At 41.6% G+C, this 19,146-nt stretch overlaps 1 protein-coding gene across 12 annotated transcripts in view; it reads right to left on the bottom strand.

Moving 5' to 3' along the window:
* RALYL (RALY RNA binding protein like) overlaps positions 1 to 19,146 on the bottom strand; it is a 574,454-nt gene that overhangs the window by 323,411 nt on the left and 231,897 nt on the right. Inside the window, exon 1 of one of the 12 annotated variants that reach the window (XM_054018793.1) lies at positions 10,761 to 10,777. The exons of 10 other annotated variants lie outside the window; for them this stretch is intronic. The gene's annotated coding sequence lies outside the window, so the exon portion shown is untranslated. Of the gene's footprint in view, positions 1 to 8,623; positions 8,641 to 10,760; positions 10,778 to 19,146 lie in introns of those variants that run through there. One more of the 12 variants, XM_054018792.1, reaches the window with a different exon arrangement.

Genomic DNA, 19,146 nt, shown 5'->3' on the forward strand with positions numbered 1-19,146 from the left:
CAAAATGGCAGTTTTAACCAAGGTTAAGTATTGATTGATTCATGGAGAATGAACCTTCCAGATCAAAGTTCAGTCACATTGGTGAAGAAGTTTGCATTCTTATCTAAGCTCTGTTTGGTGGATATGCAGAAAACTTTGGGTTCTAGGCTTGTCAATCTGGCATCTTTCATGAGCACTACAATTATTTGCAAAGTGCTTTAGAAGAACAAATATTTACAAAATTCATTAATATTAATTTTCACCAAAATGAAAACAAGCTGAACAGCAGTCAAAATGTTGGGTATGGATACCCAGTTTCTGTAGTAAAGAGTTAGCTTTAACTTTCATCTAAATTGAACCCAAATCTTTTTGTAGGTTTGAAAAAAAAAATTTTGTTTTTCTTTTTTAATCTTTATTTTAACATTTCATTGTTCCATCAGGAAATAATGCAGTTCTGACATAAGCAACTTCTAGAAATCTGACCTGCAGTTCCAAATCAGAACCACCTGGATAAAATCTGTTTATTGGATAAACATCCAATCTTATTTGTTCACTGGAGTCTCTTCCAATTTTCACCACAGCAGAATCTGGCCCCTATCTTTCTAAGTTTATCATAGTGATTGGCCTTATTTGGAATAATTTTCTTAAAATGAATTGTATCAAGTCACATAAATGAACAAATTAAATTAAAATATTTCATAAAAGATTTCTCAAAATCATGACTCCCTAAAAGTGAGTGGAATTTTGTGAAGAGATTATTGTGTGTACTCCCTAAAGTAACAGAAGTATCTGCTACCTGGAGTTCTGCTATTTTTACTGTGGAGCCCTCAATATGGAATATGTGTTCTAGAATCTAAAGCATCATAGAAGATTCATTTTCATGGATCTAGCATATGAAAGAGCTACAGATTGAACATAACAGTTCAACAACAGTAACAGTTTGGAATAGTGCATAGAATTGGGATTAGAGTATATTTATTTAATTCAGGATTTTATTCTTTTCTGAGCAGAGCATTGGTCTAGGCTGCCCTATTGGTAGAACTGCCAGCTGTAATCAATTATATATATATATATATATATATAATGCATTTCACCAACACCCATACCAGTTTGTGTTAAACAGAACAAATTTGAAACACAGAGCAAAACCAAATACAAAAGAATGTACACCAGGCTAAAATGTGTGTTAATAAATTGGGCCATGGGGTGGCAGATTCTTAAACCTTTCTCTGAAAGTAGTCCCACTGCCATCAAAATGACTACTCATTGAGTAAGCTGCTACTCAGTGAGAGTGATGGAATCGGTATCTGGCCCTTAGTCATTTGCCCACCTTAATTTCAAAATACTATGAAAAAGAATAGCACTTCATAGCAGAAGTTTTTAAAGACCAAAGTTTAGGTGTGGTAGTGACTGCTTTGATATTTTGCCCAGACAATTGGGTTAGGTTCAGAGTGTGGCTTTTTGGAAGACTATGCCTTCTAAATTGATGATTAAGATCATTCTTTTCAGAGTTCAGACCCCATTTTTGTTTGCATTTTTAATTTTAGCAAAATGGAAAATAAGGATATTGCATTTGAGGCCCAGTTCTGCAGCCCTTACTCATGCCATGTAGCACTTACTCAAGTGATTAATTCTAGATGACGTCAAAAGACGATGATCAACATGATTCAGAGTTGAAAAATCAGATCCAAAATTAGTATCCAATTTGCAATTCAGGCACAAACATGTTTTGTTTTCTTAATGTGTTTCTCATTTGTTACCTACAAAACTCAACTTTTTTTAAATTACGCAGTTCCCACTTCCCAGGCTTGCTTCTCTCCTGCCTGGAAGCTTATTCTGTATGCTGTTAAAATTAATAAAATACAATGTTAGTTTTAGAACAGAACAACACGTGAGCACTTCAGGGCACTACTTATTATGGACCTGTGGTTCTAGTGTGGGCATTTGAACAAATGCCACTTATTATTGCTATAATACTTGTGCCTTTGTGTTTAAATTATGCAAAGCTCATATTTATTTAGCTTGATGATAAAATAAAAACTACCTAGGCACTTTCAAGCATCAAAACGTATGTTGTTCCCTACCATCACTGTGGGTTTTTTTGCATTGCATCGGTCCTAAGATCACATTCAAAAGAAGCTACAGAGTAAAATATTTTTCCATTATTTATATGGATAAATATTGGAAATGGCCATACAAAAACAGTTTGCTTTTAAATGAATGTGTTAAAATGTTTAATACATTCACATAGACACAGACACAGACACAGACACACACACACACACACAGAGGTAATACAGAGAGGTGCTTGTGGACATTATTCTAACTCATCACAATGGATCCTTGCAATTCTTGCACAATTATCAGAGTACTAAAAATAAATAGTTAGTAATACAGTTACAGACATGGGACAAGAGTTGGTTCTATGATTCTATGACTTCCTGGCATTTTATTTTGATGAAGTTTTCTAGTCAGTTTTATTTGGAATGGAAGCTTCCTTAAGTGTGTATTACCAGGTAATAATATATGACAGTAACTAACCGCACTGCTCCCAGACCAAAATGCCACTCATTCACTTGGTTTAGCTGGGCTTTCCCAAAAGAACTATGGGTTCAGTTCCACCAGCCTTACTCACATTGAATTGTACCTTGCTCCACAAGTAATTGCTGTTATTTCAAGGGGATGGTTGTGGAATATGACGACACTACTTAACATGACTAAGGGCAGCAGAATCTGGCCATAGGTTATTTTAAAACCCAAGCAACAGGGGGAGGTGGTGGGAGGGTGAAGAGGAAAAGAATAATAAAAAAAACCAATTATATCATTCACCTATAAGATGCTCTGATACCATGGTAAAGAATATGGTATAAAATATGGAAGTTAGAGAGATGGATATACACAACACCACAAAAGAACAAAGTTCAAAGGAATAAATTATGTCTAGTAGTTAATGAAGTCTACCAAAATTAAGTTGCAAACATTTGTTTTAATAATAAACATAAGGATTCACTACTCTGTTTATTTGCTTTTCATGAAATTTATGACAGCAAGTTTTGTTTGGCAATGATAATCACGGAAAGAGATAGTTTCATGAAATATATGTATGAATATGAATTAGGATGAGTATCTGTGCTGGAAATGCACTGCAGCCATCATGAAAGCCATTCATAGGTTTGAGGGTCACTAAGAAGGGTATACTCTCTCCCAGAGAGACTGCATGAAGGTCGAAGGCGTAGCACCTCCTGTGAACCTGTGACAATGTAACTCAGGTGACCAATACACAGAGGCCATTGTGAATTACAAATAATCAACGCTTGAAGCAACAGTAATAGCAAACAGTTCAGAAGCAATGCTTGGGCTGAAATGTGTTCACAAACACCATTCATTAAACAATGTATTTACGGAAAATAATTTGCCCAGCTCTAATTATGTCATATGTTACCATAGGTCACTGGAATCCACACACTGATCCTATGATGAAACTGCGGTATTTATTCAAGTTACTTTTTGGAGCTGCCAGTAGTCAATTTATAGAAAAATAAAAGACTTCCAATTGGATTGAAGTTGTATGTGGTAGTGAACTCTATCACTTAAGAACACTTATGCTCCTTAAGAACCCACTGAATGATCTGGCAGACCTAAATCTCTGTGGAGAAACCTCTTCCTGATAAGATTGCTGGGCTTTGCTAGCTCCTGGGAGCCATTCAGCCAGACGGAACCGGTAGCGTTGTCACCGTCTCTGGGAACGGGAACGCTGGCCACACATGTAGGCACCCACCTCAGTCCAAATGAGAGAGCTATACAAGGTATCTAGTTAACACACAGCTCTGAAAAGAGTTGCCAATTGAGCAAGTGGGCAGGTTCTGCCCTGCTTTTATTATAAGGCTGCTTGACAGAAGTTCACTGAGTTTCATTACAAGATTCTGATTTCCATACAAGTTACTACAAATAACAACTCTGAATAACATATGTTATTGTAGAAGTATCTATAGATCCAAATAAATGTTATGTTACAATATGGCATATAACAAGATATTATGACATGTCACCTAGCAACTCCAGTAAGTAAAAAGAGAGTATGTGGCTTGTCTTATTGTCTTAACACTTAGCACTTACTCAGCACTTTACATCTTTGATGAACTGTTCAAACATCAAGAGCTAGAATGTGACTAGCTCTGCATATGCGTGCAAGGAGAAATAATGGTATAAGACAACACAAAGGGGATAGGGCAACCACTATTGCTCTGAACCCCCTTACTCATTGTCCAACTCAATAGGCCCAGTGCAGGAGAGCCGTTCTTCAAAGACTGTCTCAATGCTTGCTCTGATGCATGCTCTTCCCTGTATTCCTGGAGATATTCTGGCTAAATTACACAGAATACCTTTTTGGGACAACTGCTTGCAAATAGCACCTGTACCCTCCCTCCTAATGTGGAAGCTGGCTATGAAAGACAGAACAGAGTCCTAACCAATTAATCCTGTGAGGGAAGTTTACAGATGAGGATTGACCCTTATAAAAGAGTCCTACAGGATTAATAGAAATGAAGCCAGTAGGTACCTTAAATTTAATAGAGTTCTATAGAAGCCACTCTAAAAAATTGATAGAGTTATAATAGATGATACCATCCTATAGAATTCTATAAGAGGGATATAATTCTCCATTAGAGAAAGGTATGATATGGTCCAAAAGCTGGAAGCTGAAGATAGACATATTTAGACTGGAAATAATGTGCACAGTTTTAACAGTTAGGGTAAACAAAAATTTACCAAGAATCATGGTGGGTTCTCTGGCAATCTTAAAATCCAGATTGAATGTTTTTCTTAAAAATCTGCTCTAGGAATTATTTTGGGGAAGTTCTATGGCCTGTGTCAGGAGGTCAGACTGGATGATCACAATGGTCCGGTCTGGCCTTGGAATCCATGAAAGCTTCTATAAGACTTTAAAAAGAACCTACGGAAAGATAAACCTTTCCTATCAAGTTCTATATGACTCTTCCATAAAATAAACTGAGATAAAGCAAAACAAAGTGACTTGTCCAAAATCCCTCTGTGACTCAATAACAAATCTAGGATTCTTGTTTGTTTGTTTCCAGCCCCAAGAATATTCATACAGATTGCACTGCTTGCAAAGGTAATTCAGAACACACATGCAGATACACTATATATGAAAGTACCTTTTAGTTTTATATGGGATATTAACTCCAAGAGTTGCCAGGACACCCATCAGAGACTAACATTGTCAGGCTAGCAAGCTTCATATAACTTGGCATTCTTTGTACAAAAGTATTTTGTTGATTTTGTATTTTCACGTTGGTATGAGATGGAACATGCATTATTACTACTATCATGTGTTTTATTCTGTGCATGCTCTCTCTTACTGAGAGGCCCCATTGAAGTTAATATTTCCTTTCAATATCTGCTCTGATTTTTCTGGATAAGGGCCGTGGTTCCCTAGTCACACCTTCACTCCCAAATGCAAGTCTACTTGCTAGCCTGACATAATGTTTATTCCCCTGTCATTAAAGATAACTTCATTATTACAATAACACAAAACAAAAAAAACCCTCCTGCTTCTAAAAACAATTCAAGGCATTATTCCTGAGGCTAGGGCTGCTAACATAACTATATTTCAGTTCTGTGCATCAGTCTCTGATCTGTATTTCAGGATCCATCATAAGAATCAGAAAATATAGCTGAAACACAGCATCTGAAAATTTACATTTATCCAACAATTGCAGGAAAATAGTATATGCCAAAAATTCAGATCATCATTATGATCTTGACATCTTTAACGTTGTCCAGTTTCCTCTCTCCCTGCTTCAATAATCCTGATTTTGAACACAGTCAAACTGAGAAGCTTGTGGGTTGTGGCTACAGGCATTCCTTTCACTAAGAGCTATTTCTGCTTTCTAATTATATCATCATTAGAAAATAACCAGTAGCATATCTTCTGGAGGGGTATCCATTCATTAATGTAGACAGATAAGACTCCATTCCGTTGAAAGTAATGAAGTGGAAACATCTATATTAGTCCCAAAACTCTTGAGACCATGCCCACAACATCCTCCATAGTCACAAAGCACAGGCAGCCATCTTTTACCCTAAGCGGGTGCCATGTAAATGAAACAATTATCTACACAATTTGCGACCATTTGGTTTTATTGGGTAGGAAAGTAAACTTTCAGTTGTGTTATCTTATCTTCTATCTTTAAAACATCTAAACTACTTTCTTCCATCCCCATTAAGAGTTCACTCTCTCAACTCTCTTACACTTGAGATTTTTCTAATCTCTATGTAGACTTATTATTTTATGTATTACAATAGCATCTAGTGCCCCCAATAAAGATAGATACCCTGTTGTGTTAATAGCTGTACAAACTTAAGAGACAGACCTTACTCTAAAGAGTTTACAATCTAATTTAAGAGAAGATACCAGTGAGTGTAACTATTGAAAAGAATGGAGGTGGGTACATGAGGGTCACAGCAACAAGACTGTGTGTTTACAGTTGGTTATTTTTGAAGCACAATTATGTATGTGGTTTGTTTATTTCATTAAAAAAAAAAAAAGTCCCCGCTGGCCTTCAAACTAGCTATCATCATCTTTTATAAAGCCTTCCAAAAATAATGGCCCAATCCTGCAAACCCTTCTTACTTTCAGAAATAATCCTATTACCCTGAAGTGACGATATGACTCCTCACCTGAGTAATGGTTTGCAGGATCAGTCACTATGTCATTAGCATAACATGTACCATATATAGTTCCTCATTTCAAAATGGACTTGGATACTTCCTGAAAAATAAACATCTCCTCTGAATGAACATTCCTAGTAATTCAATTTCCAGTGCTTTTAAAGTTTTCTGATAGAACAGGCACTTTTCTTTCACAGACCATGATGAATTTAAAGTCATGAATGGTGCATTTTGCTACAACGATTACACATATTTTTATTTAGTAACAGTCTGCTGGAATTCAAGGTTGCTGCAATGTAACTGTTCCCTTATAACATTACAGATGTAAACTTTCTATCAAGCTTCCACATGTTTGAGGGCAAAATTACAAGAATATGTGGGTGATTTCACACTAAAACAGAGGGAGGCTGGCCTTTGAGAATTTTGCTGCAATGCCTTCTACTAGCTAAAAATTCGCATACCAAAATGTAATTTGGTAGCAATATTTTACTTATTTACCAGAAAACTACAGTTTGTAACAAATTAAAGCATTTTATTCACTACAGTTATTATTTCTTTATTCCCTTCTCCCAAAATAAAATACCAAGTATCAAAATGGAAAAGGCTTTCTTTATAGATATTATGGAAGCACAAGGATTTTGACAATTTGCTGCAAACAACAACATGACCTTTTACAATCACTAGCATGACATTATTGAGGTAGGAAAGCTACATGTACTGTTAATATTCAGTTCCCAGCTGAGCTAGAATTTCCCCACTGAAATTCTCTTTAGCTAAAAGCTCATTTCACTACACAACCAGCATTTTTTTCCAGCTCCAGCTCTATTACTGAACCTTGTGGTTACACTGGTAGAGTGGACAATAATCCAATTAGCCAGGAAGCAAGTAAAGTCATCCTTCATTCTGCTTAAGTCATTCACAATAAAGCATATCTTACTGATACACCCCTTGATGTATCAGAACATTTAATTGCCTGAAATAGGTTAGTCACCTATAATGGCAGCAACAAGAATTTCTTGTGACAAGATCCAATTCTGTTTCATTCTGCCTGACATCAGACCTTTGCATTAATCTTTTTTGCTTAATATATTTTTAAAAAGCCCACAAAGTTTCCTGGGGAATGGACTGGTTTGCATAATATGCAGATTATTTCAGCTGCTTGATCACTGTAATAAATGCCCGAGAAGACAAACAAACATTGCTTGCAAATGAAGCACTGCATGCAAATTTCACTTTTATTGGAATGACATTTGGTGACCTCCTCTGGAACTTTAAATTGATGAGATTTCCCTAAATAGACATGCTTTGCAATATTCGGTTAATGAACACCCAAAAGACATGATTTTTGTTTAAAAACAAATACATATATAAGAAACCTTATTAAAAACGTAAGATGGAGAGTCTCTTATTGAAAATGCTGGAATAGACAGAGGCCATTTCAAAGCACAGGAGATCAACATTTCATGAATAAATCAGAAGGTACTAAGATTAAACAAACATGTAAAGTCTGAAAATTAATCTAAAGGAGGTCGATTAATGAAAGCAACAAATTAATTTAATTTGCATGTGAACATTTCACATTATACTTGCTGCCGTTTGCATAAACTCAATTTCAAAGAGTTTGGTAGTACAAACCCATATTGTTAAAAGGTCAGAAAATAGTCCAGAACTTTAATTCCCTGATAGTGAGGATTAAGCAGGTTATACAATATGTGCCTTTGCTACTTGTTAGCAGTAAAATGCTAGAATTACAGATGTTTAATTCAGAGACAGAAAATTTCTCCTTTTCCCAGATAAAGGAAGATGTGATGACCAAAATTGCCAGATTACAATGAGAGAAAGAAAATGCCTTCTCATACATGGTTAGAGAGGCTTTTGTGCCTAACACTGGCTACACCTTTTCCAGAACTACTTGTGATGATGGTACCAATTTGAAGTTCAAATTGAGACTTACCCTGACATTGGGAGCACTGTGGAAATACACCAACTCAAGGGAAGCATCAGAAGCCATTTCACTGTTATGGGGTACAACAGTCTACTTCCTTGAGCCAGTCCTGCCTTGGCTACCCTTTCCCTGCCCCTATAGGATTCTGAGCATCCTCAGAGGAGTATGGAGGGCACAGCCTTTGTGCTTTGGGAAACAGATAGAGTGCAGATGTGCCAGACCCTTACATTCTCCTCCAAATGCACCCTCTTGAAAGGCCTGGCACAATTTGGTCCCTAACGAACAACACCCTCTTAATTTGAGAATTGTGTTACATTTTTAAAAACATTAATTCATCCTCACAACGTCTTGTGCATAAGGCAAGCAAGCATTTTTATCTCCATTTTACAGATGGGAAAGCTGTGGCACAGAGACTAAGCAACCTGTCCAAGGACATACAGCAAATCAGTGACATGGCCAGGATGTTCTTGCTCATGCCACTACTGAACTACATAGCCTCTCAAAAGATCCCTCTTCCTTTCCACTGTAACAGTTCATCCTTTCTTCATTCACACAGTTTATATCCTTGTCACAATATGCTTTTGAAACAAGGCAGGATGTTCTGAAGTGGACTGTAGTGCTGTATCATGTATTTCATCATTCTTATTAAACATCCTTGCTTAATGGCTTGACACTGCTGCTATGATTTGTTCTAGTGCTTGATGTACAGTAGCTGGGTTTCATTTAGGTCAGTAGCACTGAAAAAGACAACAGGCAGCTACTTATTTTATGGCATACTGAAACTCACCAGACCTTAGCATTCTCAAAGGTCCCATACCTCAGCATGAGGATTTGGGACCTTTTCAAACTCTCATTACCAATCAAGCTTGAAAAGGGCTTTGTAGAGTGAAATATGCACATATCTGTAACATACTTTTTTAGTGATTTTAATCAATGTAAACAGGAAGGGGTCTCAATTGTTCATCTGTAAATTATTTCTTTTTTGTCTGGGGAGGGTAGTTAGATTCTTTTCATTTCCACTGAATGTATTTTTATTTGAATGAGATACTACAGCTGTACAATATTCATATTTTTATCCTATGTGTCTGAGAGGGTATCACACCCAACAGATATTATTTAGTGTTACAGAAGAGAAGCAGTACTGAAAAACATAACAGAAAAGTCCTCTTTGGGATACGGCAACAGTGTCTGATTTGGGTAGCTCCGAATGATAACAACATGCCATCTGTGTTTTAGTGAGGGTTAGCTACTATTTAAATGATTTTGATTAACAACCAGAGCTTTATACACTAACAAGCCAAGTTTGATTGTAATTCTTTGGAGTGTAATCATGTCTCTACCCTGCAATTATACACAATGAACGTTGAATTAGAAGCAAAGAAAAAGAATGTGAAATAACTTTCAGAGTTGGAGAAGCAGGCTATTGAACACAAGCCAAAGGTGAGTTGATTGGTGAGAATTGTAATAGGTTGGAATACTGCTGGTATGCCATAAGAGACCAAAGAAAATGATAATTTGAAGAGTCACTGGGAAAAATAAGCAGCATTCACCACTAATGAGCCTCACATCAGGCAGGCAGGGTATAATATCAGTGGAACATCAAACATTTGATGTTGCCAAAGAAAAATGAACCATGTTGTTATTTGAATTTCAGATCATTCTTCTTGTTACTTTTCCTGACAGAAGATAACCACAAAACCAATACCTCTTCCCTTTCTCCCAATAGCTTTGCTGGAGATGACCTCCTGCCTTTGCTTTCAATTTGGTCAAAAGTTACAATATAGTCCAGAGTTTAATTTTTGGAATTTTGCAAGAGTGTGTTAAATATCAATCCACAGGAAACTTAAATAAAAAGGGGCTATGGTACTGCAGAAAAAGTGATAATATTGGGTGGTGCATGTCAATTTACAAAAGTACTGATAAACTAAATCATAGTTTGTGCATAAACAATCTTTAAAAATGAGCAAATTGAACTATAAACCTAAATAGCTATTATTAACTCATTGTCCTCTGAGGAAAAACTTGAATTAAGGACAAAACATGTAGAATTATGGATAAATCCATCACAAAACAAAAATTATGCAAACATCATTTAGGGGTGACATGGCTCCAGAAACACATAGTAAGAATAATACTTTGTACTCACATAGCACATTCCATTAAAGGATCTTAAAGTATTTTTCAAACAATGGACTGAAAGTCTCAATGCTCACATGAAGTAGGGATGAAGTGGATTGCTGACTATTGGAGTGGAACTGGTTTTTTTGGAGTCCTGAGTCCTTTAACACTCACTAAATATGGACACCTCACATTTGTAAGGGAATAAGTCATTCTTTTTTTTGGAGTTGTTTTGGCTTCCCGTCCTCCAAGCCATCTACTTTCTACTTTCCATGTTCCCTTTTTTCCCTCCTTCCTTTCTCAGTGTTCTCAGATTCTCTTTCCCCAATCTACCTGGATGGTGCACACTAAGTCCTGTAATATATGCACCCTATTCATCTCCTGATACATACTGCATTACAGTTACTTACAGCCTGCTTGCTCTTCACTTCAGTAGGAGGGGAGCAGGAGAACTAGCCACTCATGTGTGCCTTCTCATCCCTGTTCCAACCTTCTCCAGCAAAATAAGCAGCACCTGCCTATGTCCCCATTCATCCATAGCCTTTTCTCCTCCCTGAACCTTCAGCTTCTGCTCCTGCCAGTATCATGCTTCTCCTGAGCTCCCACTCTCCCTAATGCCTCTGCTCCTCTATGGCCTTCTGCTCCTCCAGCAGCCTGTGGGGGAAGTAAGGAACTTGCACTATTCTGTGCCAACAAGAGAAAAGCAGATCTGTGGTTCACCCACCTGTTCAAATTCTCCATTCCTCCTGGGTGAGGAGGATAAGCTCTGAACATGTCCCCAAAAAACAACCCACTGTTTCATAACATGCCCACAAAAAGTCCTGCGACTTGCCCCGTTGATGTCCAGGATGTACCTCGGCATGTATTCATTCTTCCATAGCCACATGCCCCTTGATAGAGAAAGCCCTGACCACTCCTCCTTTCAAGTTTATGATATGGGATAGCCAGCCATTCCAATTCTGCCAATTGTAATTGCTGTGACAGGTCAGAGAGCAACAGATGATCCCACGGTCAGACAGAATGGTACTATATTAAAGACATGCTGAAACATATTAGTGGTTGGGTCCTATTTCACTCACTCAATAGTTTACACATAGTAACCAGATTTTTTTTTAAAGTGCCAAAGCCTACTGAGATGCAAAGTCAATAAAGGGGCTGTCTGCCCACAGGTGATTTTTACATACCTATTAGCTAACTCAGAACTTCGCATGCAGAATCCAGTACCTGGCTTTGTGAATATGTATGCACATTCATATCCCAAACACATTGGGCACTCTACTGGAGCTACTCTGCCTGTGAAGCCTCTGTCTACTGCTGCCCCTTAATGCCACTCAAAGGGGGTGGAGGGTTCCACAACATGAAGAACATCCCCCAAGGCAATGATACAGCAGAGCATAGTCCTTAAGGCATGTATAGCGCTTCTACTGCCACCCACCTCTGGCCCATGCACTCCCCTCATCAGTACCTCATGCCCCCATGGAGAGTCCCTTTCATGTGTATATCTGAGGGGCACAACTGGGGTCATCATTATTCACCTTTGATAGATATATCATAGATAGACAGAACAACTAATCCAAGCAGGGAACTACAACTGCCATCAGTCTCCTCCCCCTGCACTTCCCTTTCCCCTGGCCAGTGGCCAGGCCGGAGAAAGAACCCTGAAGAAGAAGTGGCTGGGCTCTTTTAGGGAAGCAGCTGCTGCACGGCAAGCCTGAAGCTTCAGAGAAGCGAGATGTAGAGAGGAAACCTCAACACCGTAAACATGTGGAACAAGCTATGACTGCCAAATGCTACAGGGGGATGCAGATCTGTCTGAGGCCTTGTCTACACTACGAGAGTAGTTCGATTTTACTTAAATCGAATTTTTGGAATCGATATTGCAAAGTCGAACGTGTGTGTCCACACTAAGGACAGTAATTCGACTTTGTGAGTCCACACTAACGGGGAAAGCGTCGACATTGGAAGTGGTGCACTGTGGTCAGCTATCCCACAGTTCCCGGAGTCCCCGCTGCCCATTGGAATTCTGGGTGGAGCCGCAAATGCCTTCTGGGTAAAAAAAATGTGTCCAGGGTGCTTTTGGGTAACTGTCGTCATCCGTCCATCACTCCCGCCCTCCCTCCCTGAAAGCGCCGGCGGGAAATCAGTTCGCGCACTTTTCTAGTCAGTGACAGCGCGGACGCCACAGCACTGCGAGCATGGAGCCTGCTGCAACCATCACTGCAGTTGTGGCCGCTCTCAACGCCTCGCAACTTATCATACACCTTTCCCTGAGGCAGATGCAGAAAAGTCAGGCGAGGAGGCTACGTCAACGCGGTGATGTCCTGAAGTCTGAGAGTAGCACAGACCTCTCAGAAAGCAGGGGACCCAGCGCCGAGAACATCACGGTGGCAATGGGTCATGTTGATGCCGTGGAAAGGAGATTCTGGGCACGGGAAACAAGCACTGAGTGGTGGGACCGCATAGTGCTGCAGGTCTGGGATGAATCCCAGTGGCTGCGAAACTTTCGCATGCGGAAGGGAACTTTCCTGGAACTTTGTGAGTTGCTGTCCCCTGCCCTGAAGCGCAATGACACCCGGATGCGAGCAGCCCTGACTGTCCAGAAGCGAGTGGCCATAGCCCTGTGGAAGCTTGCAACGCCAGACAGCTACCGGTCAGTTGCGAACCAGTTTGGGGTGGGCAAATCTACCGTGGGGGTTGTTGTGATGCAAGTAGCCAAGGCAATCGTTGATGTACTGCTGCCAAAGGTAGTGACCCTGGGAAACGTGGAGGCGATCATAGATGGCTTCGCAGCGATGGGATTCCCAAACTGCGGTGGGGCCATAGATGGAACTCACATCCCTATCCTGGCACCGGAACACCAGGCCAGCCAGTACATTAACAGAAAGGGCTACTTTTCCATGGTGCTGCAAGCACTGGTGGACCACAGGGGACGTTTTACCAACATCTACGTGGGATGGCCGGGCAAGGTTCATGACGCTCGTGTTTTCAGGAACTCTGGTCTGTTTAGACGGCTGCAGCAAGGTATTTACTTCCCGGACCACAAAATAACTCTTGGGGATGTGGAGATGCCTATAGTCATCCTCGGGGACCCAGCCTACCCGCTAATGCCCTGGCTCATGAAGCCCTATACTGGCGCCCTGGACACTGAAAAAGAACTCTTCAACTACCGGCTGAGCAAGTGCAGAATGGTGGTGGAGTGTGCTTTTGGCCGTCTCAAGGGGAGATGGAGAAGCTTACTGACTCGCTGTGATCTCAGCGAAACCAATATCCCCATTGTTATTGCAGCTTGCTGTGTGCTCCACAATCTCTGTGAGAGCAAGGGGGAGACCTTTATGGCGGGGTGGGAGGTTGAGGAAAATAGCCTGGCTGCTGATTACTCACAGCCAGACAGCCGGGCGATTAGAAGAGACCAGCGGGAAGCGCTGTGCATCCGGAAGGCTTTGAAAGCAAAGTTCCTGAGTGAGCAGGGTAACCTGTGACTTTAAAGTTTGTGTATTGAGAAGCTAAACCTGCCCCCGTTTCTTTACCCAGTTAATGTTGACTATCCTATCCAGTTACATACCCCCTTCACCCCATTTCCAACACACGTTTCAAAATAAAAATAGTTCTACTTTGTTAAAGCACACCGTTTTCTTTAATACTGTATTCGCGGGAATTTTTTAAAACTAGGACGCAGACTGTGGTGCGGAGCGGGTGTACTGTAGTGGCGCGAATGCAGCTTCTAAACTCAAGGATTGTCAGGCTCCGCTGCGGTGGGATGGTTGTTTCAATGGAGCCTGTCACCCCTCCTGATAGGGACTGTGTGTATGGGGGGGTCTATGTGACTTTGTGGCAGGGGGAGGACGGTTACAGATCCCCTGCTGTGTGGCTCTGTGATCCTGCCTAAGGACCGCCGCTTAAGATCTGTAACTGCCCTCCCCTGCCACAAAGTCACAGAGCAACCCACCCCCCACCACATAACATGAAAACAACCTCCCAGACTAACCAGGGTAACTAGTCACTGCATCACTGCACTATGTATGTGCCCTGCTGCTGTGCCTGCCCCCGACTATATACCCTGCCAAAGGTGACTGTCCTGTCGAATTACCAACCCCCTATCCCCCCCTCCTCCAAAAGAACATGATGGAAACAGTAGTTAACAGAAACGTATTTTTTATTATCAACCAAACATGGAACTGGGAAAGTGAAACTTGGACGGGGGCTTGTGTCAGGCGGGAAGGAAAGAACTTGTCAAATTTTGGGGAATGAGAGCCTTCTGCTGCTCGAGCTCTCTGCAGGGGTGGAGTGAGAGTTAGCAGGGACTCTGCCGCCTCTCCTTCTGTGCACTTTGGGTGAGGGGAGTATGGGACTTGGTGGCGGGGGAGGGCGGTTAGAGATGGACTGCAGCGGGGCTCTGTCCTCCTGCCTCCGTTCCTGCAGAACATCCACAAGGCGCCGGAGCGTGTCCGTTTGCTCCCTCATTAGTCCAAGCAGGGTTTGAGTCGCCTGCTGGTCTTCCTGACGCCACCTCTCCTCCTGATCCATGTTGGCTTGGTGCATTCGGGTCAAGTTCTCCCGCCACTGGGTCTGCTGTGCTGCCTGGGCTCTGGAGCAGGCTATAAGCTCCGAGAACATGTCCTCCCGTGTCCTCTTCTTCTTATGCCTAATCCGCGCTAGCCTCTGGGAGTGTGATGACAGGCTAGGTTGTGAGACAGTCGCAGATGGGGCTGTGGGAATGGGAAAAAGGGAGTGAATTCCTCAGAAAGATAAATGTAGTTGTGAACAAAGAACATAGTCTTTCTCTGTGAACAAGACCATGCACAGCACCTATCACATGCGCACTCAGCACAAGGTCGAATTCTCGGCCTTCGCATTCAGTGCCTGGGGTCTTCTACAGCACATTTGAGAAGCCTCTCAGGAGAACGGAATTTCTGTTGCAGGCAGACATGGTAAGCTGTAGACTTGTGGCAGCTTAAAACTTTAATATTAGCAATGGCCTCATTTCACATTGAAATCAATGTCGGTCCCTGCTGCCAGCAATTCGGCAAGCAGGAAGTCTGCTCCTGTCCCACACCCTCGCGGCTGTCCCCGGGAACGATCCCTTTCGGCTGCCCCTCTCCCGCCTCCACCGCGTGGCTGCAAACCAGCGGTTACAGTTCTGTAAAGGAACGGCAAAGCAGTCCCAACACTAACATTCCCCTACCTCATTCAAAGCAGGTCATCATGAGCGACATCACCCTCATGAGGATCTCTGACAGCGAGAAAGAGCGAATGCTCCGGGAAAGCCTGCAAAGACCAGGGCCGTATGCCGCCATGCTGTGCAGAGCAATGATTCCAGAGTACTTGCTTGTCTCGTGGCGTGGCAACGTGTCCTACTACGGAGGACCCAATAAGGCCGCTCTCCCCAAGAACCTAATGCAGCGGATTTCCAATTACCTCCAGGAGAGCTTCCTCGAGATGTCACAGGAGGATTTCTGCTCCATCCCCGGACATATAGACCGCATTTTACTGTAGCTGCTGTAGCAGTGACTAACCAGTAGAGCGGCTTGGGCAGGACAATCATGCAAAACCGGACATTGCTAGATTTTTTTTCAATAGTTGCACTGCCCATGACTGAACCGTTAAGCTAATCAAACTAATCATGAGAAACCCATTTTTTAAATTGTTAATATTCCTGTTCTGTTACAAATAAATGTTTAGATTTTTACAACACTTACTGGCTGATCCTTCCCCAGATTCTGTGTCCGGGGTAACGGCTGGGGAGGGTTGGTAGGGGATCTCTGTAAGGGTGATGAAGAGATCCTGGCTGTCGGGGAAATCAGCGTTGTGAGCGCTGTCGACTGCCTCGTCCTCCTCATCTCCTTCCTCATCTTCCCCGTCCGCTAACATGTCCGAGGATCCAGCCGTGGACACTATCCCATCCTCAGAGTCCACGGTCACTGGTGGGGTAGTGGTGGCGGCCGCACCGAGGATGGAATGCAGTGCCTCGTAGAAACGGGATGTCTGGGGATGGGATCCGGAGCGTCCGTTTGCCTCTTTGGTCTTCTGGTAGCCTTGTCTCAGCTCCTTGATTTTCACGCGGCACTGCGTTACATCCCGGCTGTATCCTCTCTCTGCCATGTCTTTAGAGATCTTCTCGTAGATCTTTGCATTCCGTCTTTTGGATCGCAGCTCGGAAAGCACGGACTCATCGCCCCACATAGCGATGAGATCCAAGACTTCCCGATCAGTCCATGCTGGGGCCCTCTTTCTATTCTGAGATTGCACGGCCATCACTGCTGGAGAGCTCTGCATCGTTGCCAGTGCTGCTGAGCTCGCCACGATGTCCAGACAGGAAATGAGATTCAAACTGGCCAGACAGGAAAAGGAATTCAAATTCAAATTTTCCCGGGGCTTTTCCTGTGTGGCAGTTCAGAGCATCCGAGCTCGTACTGCTGTCCAGAGCGTCAACAGAGTGGTGCACTGTGGGATAGCTCCCGGAGCTATTAGCGTCGATTTCCATCCACACCTAGCCTAATTCGACATGGCCATGTCGAATTTAGCGCTACTCCCCTCGTCGGGGAGGAGTACAGAAGTCGAATTAAAGAGACCTCTATGTCGAACTAAATACCTTCGCGGTGTGGACGGGTGCAGGGTTAATTCAATGTAACGGCGCTAACTTCGACATAAACGCCTAGTGTAGACCAGGCCTGAGACTTATGGGGAATCAACAGTAGCTAGTGCAGAGGAGCCCCAGGGAGAGACATACTACTAAGTGATCCTGGCCTGGGAATCTGCAAACCCCTCTTTACTTTAACAGAGACTGGACTGGAGAGGCACCAGACCTGAAGAGCCCTAACCCTCAACTAGACTGCCTCAGTGGAACGAACAAGAACTATTGTTGCTCACTTTCAAATGGAACTGTTTGAGTCTCCGGACCCCGGGTATTTGCAACCTTTCTGTTTCCTGCTTGTCCAAGTAAAATACCCTTTCATTTACCCATGTGTCTTACTGGTTATGGGGACCCAGCAGGACTAGCTTCAGCAGCACCAGTGCATGCCTCTGAGTTGTGGTACCCTAGAGCTACGGGCACGTTAGGGTTTGTTATACTTCAGCACTGAGCAGCCCTAATAACTACAAGATCTTTCCCACTTAACTTTTTCTCCTCAAGAAAGAGGATTTTCTGAGGCACTATAAAAATAGAGGCTTCAGTTAAGCAAAGCTCCTGCACCTCTCTCTAGTCAAGAAAGTACTTAATTCTAAGTACATGCTTAAGTTCCATTGAAGTAAATAGGACTTAAGAACATACTTACACATTTTCCTAAGTAAAGAAGCTTTCCTGAATCATTAGGTTTGAGGAAAGGCTCATCCCATATCTCCAATATGGTGGTGCTTCTTTTCTAAAGTAGATTCACTTCACCCCAACCCATCTGTTTTAAAATATAATTTATGAATTAGGGATGGGGATTCAGATTCTTAGTCACAAATCCTAGTGAATGTCTATAGAACCCCTACTGGCTTCATTATTATTGAATTTTACAGGGACATCATTTTGATTTTTAGCACAAGCTAGAGGATCTGAAGTCTATGACCCAGTGAACAGATTAGCATAGACAAAATATAGGATTTTCATCTATGACATAGTTCATTTATAAAGTTAAAGAAGGTGGTGACCTGTTTAAACTACAGTTTAAGGTCTGAGTTTGAGGCTGCAGTAAAGTTAGTTTTGAATATTAATAGCATGGAAATCTCCTACGAATCCAAAATGGCATGTGGTCATGTAATCTGCTGCTCCCATGAAATTTTGGGCATCCAAACCAGAGCAGAAGATAATAAGCCTTCTTCCCAGGAGGGTTCAGATTCAAAGAGTGAAGGCCAGTCCAGTTCTCTGAAATCTTCAAGTGTTTGAACTTGAGTTTCTGATTAGGGCCAAACTAAGAAAAAGGAAGGCAGGATTTAAAAGTCCAAAATAGAAAAAGGATTTATAGGTAGGAATAGACTGTGCATAAATGCATTTGAAAATGAAGATTATGATAGCAATTGGCATTCAAAACTATTTTTAAATACAGTATATTTCATGGTATTTTTGTACTAAGGAGCATGGCTGTTCTTTTTAACTTTCAGATGATTGGGCTGGGTAAAATGGGCACACTGTTCCTTTAACTGTTTCAGAATGACTGGTGTATGGGAAGCCATCAGAACAAAGTGTTTCAAAATATGAGAGTGGAATAAAGCATTTTATAGCATATATACTTGGATTATGGAATCTCTGGAAATAGATACACATAAGATTTGATTGAAAGACTGCAATTGATTTCAATAGGCTTTGGGTCATCCTTAGACCAATTAGATAAATTACGGAATGTTAAATAAGAAAAAATATGAAGATGGGAATAAAATAAAAGCATGTGAAGTACAAGGCAGCACTGTTTTCTTTTTAAGATTTTTTTTCTTTG

Source organism: Malaclemys terrapin, chromosome 2 (genome assembly GCF_027887155.1).
Source record: "Malaclemys terrapin pileata isolate rMalTer1 chromosome 2, rMalTer1.hap1, whole genome shotgun sequence".
Taxonomy (NCBI): Eukaryota; Metazoa; Chordata; order Testudines; family Emydidae; genus Malaclemys; species Malaclemys terrapin.